The sequence below is a fragment of the Salvelinus namaycush genome, chromosome 8, assembly GCF_016432855.1.
Source record: "Salvelinus namaycush isolate Seneca chromosome 8, SaNama_1.0, whole genome shotgun sequence".
Lineage (NCBI taxonomy): Eukaryota > Metazoa > Chordata > Actinopteri > Salmoniformes > Salmonidae > Salvelinus > Salvelinus namaycush.
The window spans coordinates 40,246,850-40,264,205 of record NC_052314.1 but is presented as its reverse complement, the minus strand read 5'-3'; positions in this window follow the sequence as shown (position 1 = coordinate 40,264,205).

Below are 17,356 nucleotides of genomic sequence, written 5' to 3'. Positions count from 1 at the left end.
CCCTGCCGATGGAAAAACATCCCCACAGCATGATGCTGCCACCACCATGCTTCACTGTGGGGATGGTGTTCTTGGGGTGATGAGAGGTGTTGGGTTTGCGCCAGACATAGCGTTTTCCTTGATGGCCAAAAAGCTCAATTTTAGTCTCATCTGACCAGAGTACTTTCTTTCATATGTTTGGGGAGTCTCGCACATGCCTTTTGGCGAACACAAAACGTGTTTGCTTATTTCTTTCTTTAAGCAATGTCTTTTTTCTGGCCACTCTTCCGTAAAACCGTGCTCTGTGGAGTGTACGACTTAAAGTGGTCCTATGGACAGGTACTCCAATCTCCTGTGTGGAGCTTTGCAGCTCCTTCAGGGTTATCTTTGGTCTCTTTGTTGCCTCTCTGATTAATGCCCTCCTTGCCTGGTCTGTGAGTTTTGGTGGGCGGCCCTCTCTTGGCAGGCTTGTTGTGGTGCCATATTCTTTAAATGTTTTAATAATGGATTTAATGGTGCTCTGTTGGATGTTCAAAGTTTCGGATATTTTTTTATAACCCAACCCTGATCTGTACTTCTCCACAACTTTGTCCCTGACCTGTTTGGAGAGCTCCTTGGTCTTCATGGTGCCCCTGGCTTAGTGGTGTTGCAGACTCTGGGGCCTTTCAGAACAGGTGTATATATATACTGAGATCGTGTGACAGATCATATAACACATAGATTGCACACAGGTGGACTTTATTTCTTATTAGATGACTTCTGAAGGTAATTGGTTGCACCAGATCTTATTTAGGGGCTTCATATCAAAGGCGGTGAATAAATATGCACGCACCACTTTTCAGTTTTTATTTATTTTTTATTTTTTGAAACAAGTAAAAAAAAATCATTTCACTTCACTTCACCAATTTGGACTATTTTGTGAATGTCTATTACATGAAATCCAAATAAAAATCTATTTAAATTACAGGTTATAATGCAACAAAATAGTAAAAAATGCCAAGAGGGATGAATACTTTTGCAAGGCACTGTATATACAGTATACACACACACACACACACACACACACACACACACACACACACACACACACACACACACACACACATACACACACACACACAAGCATGCACTCTGTGGCCATCATGATGTTCATTGACTATACCTCAGCCTTCAACACCATAGTATCATTAAGATGAGCAGCCCGCCCTGTGCCACTGGGTCCTGAACTTCCTGACGGGCCGCTCCCAGGTGGTGAAGGTACGAAACAACACCTCCATTTCACTGGTCCTCAACACAGTGGCCCCACAAGGGTGCGTGCTCAGCTCCCTCCTGCACTCCCTGTTCACCCGTCACTGAGTGGCAACACAGGCCTCCAACTCAATCATCAAGTTTGCAGAGTTTACACAACAGAAGTAGGCCTGATTACCAACAATGACGAGACAGCCTACAGGGAGGTGGTGGGGGCCCTGGCAGAGTGGTGCCAGGTAAATAACCTCTCCCTCAACGTCAACAAAACGAAGGAGAGGTTACCCCCCTATCCACATCGACTGGACCGCAGTGGAGAAGGTGAATAGCTTCAAGTTCCTCGATATACACATCACTGACAATCTGAAATGGTGCACCCACACAGACAGTGTGGTGAAGAAGGCACAACAGCGCCTCTTCAAATTCAGGAGGCTGGAGAAATTTGGCTTGGCCCCTAAGACCCTCACAAACTTTTACAGATGCACAATTGAGAGCCTCCTATCGGGCTGTATCACCGTCTGGTACGGCAACTGCACCGTCCGCAACCGCAGGGCTCTCCAGACGGTGGTGCCGTCTGCCCAACACATCACTGGGGGCACACTGCCTGCCCTCCAGGACACCTACAGCACCCGATGTCACAGGAAGGTCAAAAAGAAGACGTGTGTCATCTTTTGTCCTTTGCCAAAACTGTAATTGTTTACCGTTTTCGAGACTTGCTGTTTTTTCAAGTGTACTGTGATCCTGGGGCTACCGTTTCTCAGTAAAGTATTATGTTTATCCTTAGCCTCGTCACAGTCAGACTGTTAAGTAGCCATCACTAGCCAGCTACCACTGGCCTCTCGGGAACTGGGAGAGGACCTCGAGTCGCTGATAATGCTGGCAATCAGGATTGACAACCGTCTCCGAGAATGGCATGAGACAGCGCCATTTTGACATCACCCCAGTATCCTTGTTTCCTGAGCACTCCAAGCCCCCCAAACCCTGCATTAAGGAGCCCATGCAGCTGGGACGCACACGTCTGAGCCCACTGGTGTATGACAGGCGCATGCGTGAAGGCTGTTGCCTCTACTGCGGAGGTCTCAGCCATCTGCGTGCTATGTGCCCAGAGCTGACGGGAAATGCCAGGGTTTGCCAGGACAAGGGGAAACCCTGATGAGCTGTGCAGTTTCCTCCAGGTTACCCAGTCACCGTCTGTCACTACCCCCAACGCTCTACTGGGACAACTGTCAGCACCAGATTCAAGCCTTCGTGGACTCCTGGGCCGCAGATAATTTCATTGATCAGGACTTCGCCAGAGAATTACAAATCGCCTGCGTGAAGTGTCCCATCCCTCTGCAGATTCAAGCCCTCAATGGACGGCCCATTGGCTCCGGTCAGGTGGAATATCAGACCAAGCCCATTCTACTGCAGGTTGGGGTGAACCACTCAGAGACTCTTAGTTTTCTTTTGATCACTGTTCCTGAGAACCCCCTTGTCCTAGGGTACCCCTGGCTAGTGCTACATAATCCAATATTATCCTTGTCCATGGGACACCTACTAGACTGGGGTAAGGACTGCCAAACTAAATGTCTAAGACCCCCACCAAGAGCCTTGCCGTGTCCTCCTGCATCCATTGAAGACCAAGACTAATCTGCTCCTCCTCCCAAATACTTTGACCTTCGGAAGCCTTCAGTAAGAGGCAAGTCGCCACCCTTCACCCCTATCGTCCATACGACTGTGCCATAGAACTCCTACCCGGCTTCACATCTCCCCGGGGCCGTCTGTACTCCCTCTTGACCCCTGAAGCAGAAGTCATGGACAATTACATCCAGTAGTCGCTGGAGCCAGGTTTCATTCACCCGTGGGTAAGAAGGATGGAGGCCTCCGTCCTTGCATCGATTACAGAGGCTGAACCAGATTACGATCAAGAATTGTTACCCCCTACCCCTGATGTCCGCTGCCTTTGGAGTTGGCCCAAGGGGCCCAATTCTTCACCAAACTAGACCTCCGCAACGCTTACAATCTGGTGAGGATCAGGGAGGGAGATGAGTGGAAAACTGCCTTTAACAACCCTAGCGGTCACTATGAGTATTTAGTCATGCCCTTTGGATTATCGAACTCACCGGCAGTCTTTCAAGCATTGGTCAATGACTCTCCTAGGGATATGTTGATTCGGTTCGTCTTTGTTTACCTCAACGACATCCTGATTTTCTTTAAAATCCTTCTGGAACACATACTGCACGTCCGCCAAGTCCTGAGATGCCTCCTACAGAGTCAACTATATGTCAAGATAGAGAAGTGTGAGTTCCACGTATCCAAAGTTTCCTTCCTGGGTCACATTATCTCTACCGCAGGCATCCAAATGGACCCCGTAAAGGTTGAGGCGGTCGCCGACTGGCCCCGTCCCACCTAACTCAAGCAGGTCCAGCGGTTCCTCAGGTTTGCCAATTTTTACAGGCATTTTATAAGCAACTTTGGTGCGGTGGCAGTGCCTCTCACGGTCCTAACAAGCAAGTCCCAGACCTGTTTTTGCTGGACTCCAGAGGCTGACAGGGCATTCATGGAGCTCAAGGGACGTTTCACCTCCAGACCCATCCTCGTTCATCCTGATCCTACTCATCCCTTTGTGGTAGAGGTGGACGCCTTGGACACCGGAGCAGGGGCAGTCCTTCATAGCGGAACAAGGAGGACAAGAAACTGCACCCATCCGCCTTTCTCTTCAAGCGGTTCTCGCCAGCGGAATGCAACCGGGAGCTCTTGGCAGATAAGTAGGCCCTTGATGGATGGAGACACTGGTTGGAGGGGAAACCTCATCCTTTCGTGATCTGGACGGACCATAAGAACTTGGTCTCCATTCAAGAAGCCAAGAGGTTGACCCCTCGCCAGGCTAGGTGGGCTCTGTTTTTTAACAGGTTCGATTTCACACTAGCCTATCGCCCAGGATCCAAGAATCAGAAAGCAGACGCTCTGTCCCGCCAACACGATGTCTCTAACGAGGAGAGGGACTCCGAGCCCACCATCCACAGCTCCCACAATGTGGCCCCTGTGATATGGTGTATTGAGACCAGGGTACGACAAGCCCAGACCCGAGAACCTGACCCTGGCGGGGGTCCCACTAACAGACTTTACGTTCCACGATCAGCTCGTTCCCGAGTACTACAACGGGGACATTCCTCTAAATGAACTGGGCATCCAGGGGTTATCGGGCACTGGAGTTCTTGAGGCAGACATTCTAGTGGCCCAACATGATTGAAGATGTGAGATCCTTTGTTGCGGCCTGTTACACCTGTGCCCAAAGCAAGTCCTCACGCCAGCGACTGGCTGGGTTGCTACAACCTCTGCCCATCCCCAGCCGGCCCTGGTCCCACCTGTCCGTAGACTTTATCCTAGGGTTACCTCCATCCCAAGGGCTTACCACTATCCTGGTGGTCGTTGATCGTTTCTCCAAGGCAGCCCATTTCATTGCCTTACCCAACTTGCCTTCAGCGAAGGAGACCGCTGATCTCATGATTATCCATGTATTTCAACTACACAGACTTCCCCAGGACATTGTCTCGGATAGTGGGCCCCAGTTCGTCGCACGATATTGGAAAGCCTTCTGCTCCCTGTTGGGGGCGTCAGTGAGTTTCTCCTCTAGATTCCACCCACATTCGAATGTGCAAACGGAGCGGGCCAACCAGGAGCTGGAGAAGTTCCTCCTCTGCTTTGTCTCCACCCAGGCCAGCAACTGGAGCAAGTTCCTTGTCTGGGCGGAATATGCTCACAACACACTGCAGAACTCGTCCACTGGACTGTCGCCGTTCTAGTGTCAGTTCGGGTTCACCCCCCACTTTTTCCTGAACAAGAGGCCGAAGCGTTGGTGTCATCAGCCGAGGCGTTCATTTGACGATGCCGCCGCACCTGGATCAGGGCGCGATCCTCCTTGCTCGGCTCCTCTGCCCGACACCAACACCTGGCAAACTGGCACTGAAGGCCTCTTCGGCTCCTCCGACCGGGTCAACGGGTGTGGCTGTACACTCGTGAACTTCCCTTAAAGATGGGCTCACAGAAAATCACTCCACTCTACATAGGACCATTCAAGATCCTGAGTCGCATCAACCCGGTCACCTATCGCCTCCAGCTTCCCAGGTCTATGAGGGTCTCTCCATCCTGCCATGTCTCCCATCTCAAGCTGATAAGGACCAGTCCCTTCGCTCCCACCACATCTGCCACTCCGCCCCCTCGACTTGTTGATGGTCGCGCGGCCTACACTGTCCGGCGTCTGTTGGAAGCTCGTTGGGTCCGAGGCACCCTGCAGTACGTTGTGGACTGGGAGAGCTACGGCCCTGAGGAGCGGGCGTGAGTGCCTGCCTGGGACATCCTGGATCCAGGACTTGTTTGGGACTTCAACCACCTACGTTGTGGTGGCTGGAGCCACTCCTAGAATGGGGGGCACTGTCATGGTTCCACCTTTCACCATAGGGCGGCAGAGACCATCCTAGAGACATTAACGACACTCAGGTGTTTACACTTTAACTCATTATGATTTCCCTGTTAACACTTATTTTTCTTAAAACTAAATTGTTGATTAAGGGCTTGTAAGTAAGCATTTCACTGTAAGGTCTACACACCTGTTGTATTCGGCGCATGTGACAATTACAATTTGATTTGATTATTAAAGTGACCAGTGATTCCATGTCTATGTATATAGGGGAGCAGCCTCTAAGGTGCAGGGTTGAGTAACCGAGTGGTAGCCGGCTAGTGATGGCTATTTAACAGTCTGACTGTGATGTGGTAAGGTTGGTCGCAGGTGCAGAGAAGAGACCAGACGAGGAATCAGAGGTTAAGGATAAACATAATACTTTACTGAGAAACAGTAGCCGCAGAATCACAGTACACAACACTAAGTCTCGAAACTCACTCAGGAAACAAACACACACGGTAAACAATTCAAGCTTCTGCAAAGGACATCAGAAAACACACCTCTTTTAACTTCTACTTGCACACAATCCCGGATCCGGGAGCACCCTCATCAGTAAAAAAGCTGACTAGCATAGCCTAGCATAGCGCCACAAGTAAATACTAGCATCTAAATATCATTAAATCACAAGTCCAAGACACCAGATGAAAGATACACATCTTGTGAATCCAGCCATCATTTCTGATTTTTAAAATGTTTTACAGGGAAGACACAATATGTATTTCTATTAGCTAACCACGATAGCAAAAGACACAACTTTTTTTCCCACCATTTTTTTCCTGCATAGGTAGCTATCACAAATTCGACCAAATAAAGATATAAATAGTCACTAACCAAGAAACAACTTCATCAGATGACAGTCTGATAACATATTTATTGTATAGCATATGTTTTGTTAGAAAAATGTGCATATTTCAGGTATAAATCATAGTTTTACATTGCAGCCACCATCACAACTCTCACCAAAGCAACTAGAATAACTACAGAGACCAACGTGAATTACCTAAATACTCATCATAAAACATTTATGAAAATTTATGACAAAGATCTTGTGAATCCAGCCAATATTTCAGATGTTTTAAGTGTTTTACAGCGAAAACACAATATAGCATTATATTAGCTTACTACAATAGCCAACCACACAACAGCATTGATTCAAGCCAACAATAGCGATAACGAATAAACCAGCAAAAGATATAAATTTTTTCACTAACCTTCTCAAACTTCTTCAGATGACAGTCCTATAACATCATATTACACAATACATATAGAGTTTGTTCGAAAATGTGCATATTTAGCGGCACAAATCGTGGTTATACAATGAGAATAGTAGCCAAGCTGCCAACAAAATGTCGGGAGAAATCTTGGGAGAGGCACCTAATCTAATCGATAACTAATCATAAACTTGACAAAAAAATACAGGTTGGACAGCAAATGAAAGATACATTAGTTCTTAATGCAACCGCTGTGTTAGATTTTTAAAATTAACGTTACTACGACATACAGCGTGCGCTAAAGCGAGACCGCACCGAAATTAATGGCGGAATAATAGTTTAACATTTTTCAACAGAACAACGAATTAACATCATAAATAGTTCTTACTTTTTGATGAGCTTCCATCAGAATCTTGGGCAAGTTGTCCTTTGTCCAGAAGAATCGTTGCTCGGTTGTAGATTGTCGCCTTCAACTTTGGAATTAGCAGTAAACATTAGCCATGTGGCGAAGACGTGCCCAACTCACTATAACGCAGCACTAAGAAAATTCCGAAAATCGCAATATACTGATATAAAATGATATAACTCGGTTTAAAATAACTACATTATGACGTTAACACCTATATCGAATAAAATCAGAGCCGGATATATCTAAGGCCTATAACGAGAGCTTTCCAGAACGCCATCCTGAGGTCTGTCTTGCGTCATGGCGAATGTTGAAAAGAGTGTACCCCACGTTCCAAAACCCTTTATATGGCCTCAGATCTGCCTAGCAACTCCATTCCAATTCTCATTGCTTGCTGACATCCAGGGGAAGGCGTATGCAGTGCATGTCGACCAATAGAATACATGCAAATTAATAAACTGACCCTAGAACAGATTGCCTGATTTCAGATTTCTCACTTGCTGACAGGAAGATTGCTCCAACTTGAGTTCTGTTTTACTCACAGATATAATTCAAATGGTTTTAGAAACTAGAGAGTGTTTTCTATCCAATAGTAATAATAATATGCATATTGTACGAGCAAGAATTGAGTACGAGGCAGTTTAATTTGGGAACACATTTTTTACAAAGTGAAAACAGCACCCCCTATTGAGAAAAGGTTAACTTCTTTGGGGTAGGGGGCAGTATGTTCACGTCCGGATGAAAAGCATGCCCAGAGTACATGGCCTGCTACAAAGCCATAAAAGCTAGAATGTGCAGATTTGGATAGAAAACACTCTGAAGTTTCTAAAACTGTTTGAATGATGTCTGTGAGTATAACGGAACTCATATGGCAGGCAAAAACCTGAGAATATATTCAACCAGGAAGTGGGAAATCTGAGGTTGGTCGATTTTCAACTCAGCTCCTATTGAAGATACAGTGGGATATTGGTCATATTGCTCTTCCTAAGGCTTCCACTAGATGTCAACAGTCTTTAGAACATTGTCTGATGCGTCTACTGTGAAGTGGGGCCGAATGAGAGGGGATTGAGTAAGGTCTACCATGACCTGAACATGCGCTGACCATGTGAGAGCGAGCTCTGTTCCATCCCACTTCTGAAGACAAAGGAATTCTTCGGTTGGAACATTATTGAAGAATTATGTTAAAAACATCCTAAAGATTGATTCAATACCTCGTTTGTCATGTTTTTACGGAGTGTAATATAACTTTTTTAACTTTTCGTCTGTACTTTCCGCTGGACTTGCCCGCGCGTCGTGAGTTTGGAAAGTGTACTGAACGCTAGAACAACAAGGAGGAATTTGGACATAAATGACATTATCGAACAAAACAAACATTTATTGTGGAACTGGGATTCCTGGGAGTGCATTCTGATGAAGATCATCAAAGGTAAGTTAATGTTTATAATGTTATTTCTGACTTCTGTTGACTGCACAATATGGCGGATATATTTGTGTCTTGATTGGGCTCTGAGCGCCGACTCAGATTATTGCATGGTTTGCTTTTTCCGTAAAGCTTTTTTTGGAATCTGACACAGCGGTTGCATTAAGGAGAAGTGCATCTAAAATTCAATGCATAACAGTTGTATCTTTTAGCAATGTTTATTATGAGTATTCCTGTAAATTGATGTGTCTGTTTGCAAACTCAAAGGATGTTTTGGAACTTCTGAATGTAAGGCGCCAATGTAAACTCAGATTTTTGGATATAAATATGAACTTTACCGAACAAAACATACATGTATTGTGTAACATGAAGTCCTATGAGTGTCATCTGATGAAGATCATCAAAGGTTAGTGATTCATTTTATCTATATTTCTGCTTTTTGTGAATCCTCTCTTTGGCTGGAAAAATGGCTGTGTTATTCTGTGAATAGGCACTCACCTAACATAATCGTTTGGTTTGCTTTCGTCGTAAAGCCTTTTTGAAATCGGACACTGTGGCTGGATTTACAACAAGTGTATCTTTAAAATGGTGTATTAATATGTGTATGTTTGAGGAATTGTAATTATGGGATTTCTGTTGTTTTGAATTTGGCGCCCTGCAGTTTCACTGGCTGTTGAAGAGGTGGGACGCTACCGTCTCACGTACCCTAGAGAGGTTAAGTAAAAACTGGATAAAGTAACAAGTAATTCAAGAGCAGCAGTAAAATAACAATAGTGAGGCTATATACAGGGGGTACCGGTACAGAGTCAATGTGCACCGGTTAGTCGAGGTAATTGAGGTAGGTAGAGTTAAAGTTACTATGCATAGATAATAAACAAAGAGTAGCAGCAGCGTAAAAGGGGAGGAGTGGTGGGGCAATGCAAATAGTCTGGGTAGCCATTTGATTAGCTGTTCAGGAGTCTTATGGTTTGGGGGTAGAAATTGTTAAGAAGCCTTTTGGACCTAGGCTTGGCATTCTGGTACCGCTTGCCGTGCTGTAGCAGAGGGAAAAGTCTATGACTAGGGTGGCTGGAGTCTTTGATAATTTGTAGGGCCTTTCTCTGACACCGCCTGTTATAGAGGTCCTGGATGGCAGAACGCTTGGCCCCAGTGATGTACTGGGCCGTACGCACCCTCTGTAGTGCCTTGCGGTCGGAGGCCAAGCAGTTGCCATACCAGGCAGTGATGCAACCAGTCAGGATGCTCTCGATGGTGCAGCTGTATAACTTTTTGAGGATCTGAGGACCCATGCCAAATCTTTTCAGACTCCTGAAAGAGGGCTTTGTCGTGCCCTCTTCACGACTGTCTTGGTGTGTTTGGACCATGATAGTTTGTTGGTGATGTGGACACCAAGGAACTTGAAGCTCCCAACCTGCTCCACTACAGCCCCGTCGATTAGAATGGGGGTGTGCTCGGGCCTCCTTTTTCTGTGGTCCACAATCATCTCCTTTGTCTTGGTCACGTTGAAGGAGAGGTTGTTGTCTTGGCACCACACGGCCAGGTCTCTGACCTCCTCCCTAAAGGCTGATCAGGCCTACCACTGTTGTGTCATCGGAAAACTTAATGATGGTGTTGGAGTCGTGTTGGAGTCGTGCCTGGCCGTGCAGTCATGAGTACAGGAGGGGACTGAGCACGCAACCCTGAGGGTCCCCAGTGTTGAGGATTCCATTATTATAATAATAATTCCATTATTTTACTTTTAGATTTGTGTGTATTGTTGTGAATTGTTAGATACTACTGCACTGTTGGAGCTAGGATCACAAGCATTTCGATACACCCACAATAACATCTGCTAAATATGTGTGTGAGCAATAGAATTTGATTTGATTTTGATTTGATACCTTGTCCATGCCAAATTACTGAGAGGGTTGTGGGATAGCGTGAGAGTTTACGCCCTATGTAACAACTCCCTATTACATAACAACAGGACCCATGCACTGACGAGAACGCTGCCTCAGCCAAAACAGAGGAAAACTGTCTGCATGGAAACTACCTTTCTCAGAACTACATTATCCTACCCCCATACTGTGTACCATTAACACTTCCTACAAAACAAAGACCTTACCACACTGCACAAAGAGACATTCTCAGAGAGAGAGACAGAGAGATTTCTGTCTAGCTGTCTTTCTAATATTCTCTCTCTGTTTTATCTGTTCCATTAGTAATGTCTTCCTCCCACTCTTCCTCCCACTCTTCCTCTCCCCACCAAGAGCATCGGACGTGTGCCTTTACAGGTATGCATGTATAAGAGTCATGTGTCAACCCATTTCTATACATTAATTCCCTCTCCCATGTCTACTCCTGGTCACATATATGACTTGTTCATGTATGTTAGCTAGCCTTGCTCTTTCCATGCCTGTAATGTATGTGCATATGTGTGCATTTCTGCATGTACTGTGCATTTGTGTTGAATTCTCTCATCCCTATTTCTATCTGCCAATATGTATGTCTGTATCAACTATATTACTGGGAGTCAACTCTTCTTTGTCAATTTCTTTGATTCCATGCATGTCTTTACCCTCGCATTGACCCCTTATTTCCCCCGGGATGAGGAGGCCAAGTGTGTGTGTGTTTGTTTGTGTGCACACCTATACCACTCTAAACAACAATCATAAATATAATTCAAAAGAGAAACATTACTTTTTGCAGTGAAGATTCATATAGGTTCACATGATGATAAATAATGAAACAGTTATAGTTCTGCAACCTTTATCGACCAGAGACAGGATTGGGAAGTAACTAATTACATGTAATCTGATTATTTAACAAAAAAAACTGTAGTCGGTTACGTTACCAGCAAAAATATTGTAATCAGATTACTTTTGAAAAATTGCGTTTCAAATGTGTTTGATTAATCCTTTTGTCTTCTTCCAATGACCCTTAAAGGGAAAGTAATCCAAAAGTAATCAGATTATGTTACTGAGTTTAGGTAATCCAAAATGTACATTACTGATTACAATTTTGGACAGGTAACTAGTAACTGTAACATATTACATTTAAAAAGTAACCTGCCCAACCCCGCATAGAAACTTAAATTGTTCGTCTCAACCTTGATTCAGTGTCATTTTGATTATGCCTGCTCTGCTTGGTATTGTGGGCCATCAAAAAGATGAAAAGTGGAAATGCCAGTCATGTAAATAATGTTATCAGGTATATGCTGAATGTCCCCCCAAGGGGTACAGGAGTTCCAGGAGGTGGGCTTGTTACCTTTGGAGTCCAGAGTGGACCAACTTAAACTAAATCATATATTTGACCTCTTAAATGATCGTGCCCCAGGATATATGAAAAACAACATTGATATGGTCTGTAACCGTTACCAGAGCTCGTGTTATGTCTTGTAAAATCCAAAGAGTAAACAGTACAGCGAGGAGCAAGTTTTTCTATAAAGGCATTTGTCTATGGAATAGCCTCCCCTTAGAGATAAAGCAGAAATAGCTTTAAAAAGCAGGCAAAGGTTTTCATTTGGACAAGTTTGTCTAAGTTAAACCACTCCACTGCCCCTTGTGTCCCCTACTGCTGGTCAGGTGTCAGTATTTGAATGATAGGTATTATGTGCAATGAATAGATCGTTTTTTAAGGTCGAAATGTGAAATGAAAACGGTTGATTTTTAAGGTTAGGGAAAAGTGCAGGGAATAGTGCCACTTTCTAAGATGTCAATATAAATCCATGCATTTATCATTGTTTGTAATTTCGTCTTGCCTTTTAATCATTATATGTGTTGTTGTTTTTACCATCGAGGACCACTTTGGAAACAAGTGTTTTAATTCATACATAAATGATATCCTCTGGGTCCACATTGCACATTTTGTTGTATATGTCTGTTACACAAATCAATTCAATTCAAAAGAGATAACCAAACCATTGAGATCTTATAATTCTATACTGTATGTCTTCTACATGTAGTTCTATGTCTGAAACTGCGTAGATGCTACAGTGGCTTGCGAAAGTATTCACCCCCTTGGCATTTTTCCTATTTTGTTGCCTTACAACCTGGAATTAAAATAGATTTTGGGGGGGTTTGTATCATTTAATTTACACAACATGCCTACCACTTTGAAGATGCAAAATATGTTTTATTGTGAAACAAACAAGAAATATGACAAAAAACTGAAAACTTGAGCGTGCATAACTATTCACCCCCCCCAAAGTCAATACGCCATCCATCATTCCCTCAATTCTGACCTGTTTCCCAGTCCCTGCTGATGAAAAACATCCCCACAGCATGATGCTGCCACCACCATGCTTCACTGTGGAGATGGTGTTGTCGGGGTGATGAGAGGTGTTGGGTTTGTGCCAGACATAGCTTTTTCCTTGATGGCCAAAAAGCTCAATTTTAGTCTCATCTGACCAGAGTACCTTCTTCCATATGTTTGGGGAGTCTTGCACATGCCTTTTGGCAAACACCAAACATGTGTTTCTTGAAGCAATGGCTTTTTTTCTGGACAATCTTCCGTAAAGCCCAGCTCTGTGGAGTGTACGGCTTAAAGTGGTCCTATGGACAGATACTCCAATCTCCGCTGTGGAGCTTTGCAGCTCCTTCAGGGTCATCTTTGGTCTCTTTGTTGCCTCTCTGATTAATGCCCTCCTTGCCTGGTCCATGAGTTTTGGTGGGCGGCCCTCTCTTGGCAGGCTTGTTGTGGTGCCATATTCTTTCAATTTTTTTAATGGTGCTCTGTGGGATGTTCAAAGTTTCTGATATTGTTTTATAACCCAACCCTGATCTGTACTTCTTTGTCCCTGACCTGTTAGGAGAGCTCCTTGGTCTTCATGGTGCCGCTTGCTTAGTGTTGTTGCAGACTCTGGGGCCTTTCAGAACAAGGCTATATATACACAGATCATGTGACAGATCATGCGACACTTAGATTGCACACAGGTGAGCTTTATTTAACTCATAATGTGACTTCTGAAGGTAATTGGTTGCACCAGATCTTATTTAGGGGCTTCATATCAAAGGGGTGAATACATATAAATGCACCACTTTCAGTTTTTTTTCCCATTTCACTTCACCAATTTGGACTATTTTGTGTATGTCCATTACATGAAATCCAAATTAAAATGTATTTAAATTACAGGTTGTAATGCAACAAAATAGGAAAAATGCCAACGGGGATGAATAATTTTGCAAGGCACTGTATGTGTTATATTGTGTATGAGATGCTGAGTGTGTCATATTGTCTATTATAAACCGGGTAGTTTGTGTACTGGATGCTGATTGTCTGAAAGTAGTGGTATACCAGACAATATACCATGGGTATGATGCAAAATTACGTGTTTACTGTTCTAATTATGTTGGTAACCAGTTTATAATAGCAATAAGGCACCTTGGGTGTTTGTGTTATATGGCCAACATACCACTGCTAAGGGCTGTATCCAGGCCATATTATTAACCTTTACACGTACGAGTTACCATACCCGGTCTCACGGATGGCTAACTATGGAAATCCCTTCGGTTTACTCAGTTAGGTAAATCGTCTTTAATTGTCTTTGCACCCTATGTATGGAACAACCTACAGCGTTCCCCACACCTGGGTGTTCTGGTGCCTCTTGGGGAGTTCAACATGTTGATTGGAGACCTCCATGCCTGAGGAATGTGACTGTTTTTCTTGAATATTTGTACTATACTGTATTTTATTTTACATTGTATTTTATTTTATTTTGTCAATTGTGTTAATGCAGGGTTCCATTGCAAAAGAGACCTTAGTCTCAATGTTGATCGACACGCTCTCACAGTCTCACTGCAGAATTAGACATTTCAAGTGAGTGTCCATCACCAGGATCGAACACGCAAGTCATGGGATTACACCCATTCGCCAACTCCGTCCACAATGCCCTTGCAAAACTCAATCCTACTTTATGGTAATAGCGCTCACTGTTTCCCCAAGGTATGGATAGAAGTCATATAAGAACATATACCACACCCCCTCGGGCCTTATTGCTTAATTAGATGCGGTGAGTGGATAAGATGCTGTGTATACCATTGTGCCTCTACTGGTTCTGTCACCAATGTGTTTGTAATGCTGTGGGCTCGATGGGTCTCAGTCAGAGTTATGTTCTGCCTGCGCACATATTACAGAGTCAGAGCACTCCCTTGTGGAGCCAGCCTGAACTTCAGCGCAAACTTCCCCAACTTTCTCTCTACTGGGATAGACGACCGATTCTGGCTATCAGCAGTAATCTACTGTGTGCCTTCTGTATGAGTCAGCACACCGGAGAGATGCTCTACTGAGAGATTATATTCAAGACTTATTGGGCCCAGTGCGTCCGTTACATACCTAGCAGGCCTAGCTGACACCTGTTGAGTTGGCATGCTGCAATTTCTGCATACAAATACTGCAACTGTACAACTCCTCAAATACTGCAACTGCACAACTCCTCAAATACTGCAACAACTCCTCAAATACTGTAACTCCACAACTTGTGCCCTGACATGAGAAAAAACGATTTAGTTTGTAATTGCACAGATAGTATGAACCTGTGTTATGTAGGGTTAAGGTACATGTGTTATGTAGGGTGGTGTAGGGTTTATGTACCTGTGTTATGTAGGGGTTTGTAGGATTGATGTACATGTGCTGTGTAGGGTTATGTAAGGTTTATGTACCTGTGTTTTGCACGTTATGTTATGTAGGGTTTATGTACATTTTACATTTACATTTGAGTCATTTAGCAGACGCTCTTATCCAGTAGTCAGTGCATACACCTGTGTTACGTAGTGTTATGCAGGGGTTTATGCACCTGTGTCAAGAGCCTGTCTCAATTCTGGGGGTCCGGTGGAGGCTGGGGGCGTCCGGTACAGTAGCTCACTCTCCAAGCCTAGACAAGAGAGGGGCAGAGGAATTAGTGAAAATAGTTACATTTCAATGCATCCACAACATACTTTAGGCCTACTACATAATAATTCTATATTCATAAAGATGCATTTGAAGAGATCAAACATGGAGTCATAATAATTCCTGAATTGTGTACAATATGAATTACCAACATGTCTTTTTTTCTCTAAGTTGTGGAAGTTTTTACCTTGTCTCTCCAGAGCTTCTATCAGCCTGTGTAGCGCCACAGGAGCCTGCTCAGGCAGAACACTCACCTCCGGGGCCTCCCTTGGCCCCCCACCTAGAGAGAGAGACAGCAAGAGAGAGAGAGATGGGAGAGAGAGGGAGGGAGAGAGATATAAAGAGGAAGAGAGGGAAAGGGAGGGAGAGAGAGAACAATGATCAGAGCCGCTACACACACAAGACATACGCACTGAATCAAGCGAAACACAAGTAGACAAGCATATTCCCTGAGTGCTTCACTTTGCTGACCCACACACAACCACATCGTAGAACAAGAAACATTGTGTGAGAGAGAGAGAGAGAGAAAAGAGAGAGAGAGGAGAGAGAATAGAAAGAGTGAGATAGATTTGCATGAGCATGCTTAAATCTTTGACCTGCACTGTCTCTGTGCATCTCTGTCTATTTCAGGAGCAGCATTTCAATTCCGCTCTCCTGCTCCGTGTGACAAACGCACTCTCCCCACTCACACATGCCACCTTCATCTTTTACCCCCATCCCACTGTGTGTGAGAGAGAGTGAGAGTGTGAGAGTGAGAGATTTTTTTAACAATACATTTCACAACACATTAAGTGTGTGCCCTCAGGCCACTACTCTACTACAACATATCTACAACACAAAATCCATGCGTACATGTTTGTATAGTGCGTATGTTATCATGTCTGTGTGTGTGTGTCTCTTCACAGTCCCTGCTGTTCCATAATGTGTATTTTACTTGATGTGGAATAGAGGTCCATGGAGCCATGGCGCTATGTAGTAATGTGTGCCTCCCATAGTCTGTTCTGGACTTGGGGACTGTGAAGAGACCTCTGGTGACATGTCTTGTAAGGTAAGCATAGGTGTCTGTGTGCTAGTAGTTTAAACAGACAGCGCGGTGCATTCAACATGTCAATACCTCTCACAAATACAAGTATTGATGAAGTCAATCTCTCCTCTACTTTCAGCCAGTAGAGATTGACATGCATATTATTAATGTTAGCTCTCCATGTACATTTAAGGTCCAGCAGTGCTGCCCTGTTCTGGGCCAAGTGTAATTTTCCTAAGTCCCTCTTTGTGGCACCTGACCACACAACTGGACAGTAGTCCAGGTTCGACAAAATCAGGGCCTGTAGGACCTGCCTTGTTGATAGCGTTGTTAAGAAGGTAGAGCAGTGCTTTATTAAGGACAGACCTCTTCCCATCTTAGCTACTGTTGCATCAATATGTTTTGACCATTACAGTTTACAATCCTAGGTTACTCCAAGCAGTCTAGTCTCCTCAACTTGCTAAATTTTCACATTATTCATTTGAACATTTTGTTGAGGTTTAGGGTTTAGTTAATAATTTGTCCCAAATACAATGCTTTTAGTTATTTAAATATTTAGGATTAACTTATTTCTTTACACCCATTCTGAGACTGACGGCAGCTTTTTGTGAAGTGTAGCAGTGATTTCACGTTCTGTGGTAGCCGAGTCATCAGCATACATAGTCACACAGGTTTACTCAGAACCAGTGGCAGGTCATTAGTAAAGATTGAAAAATGTAAGGGCCCTAGACAGCTGCCCTGGGAAATGCCTGACTCTACCTGG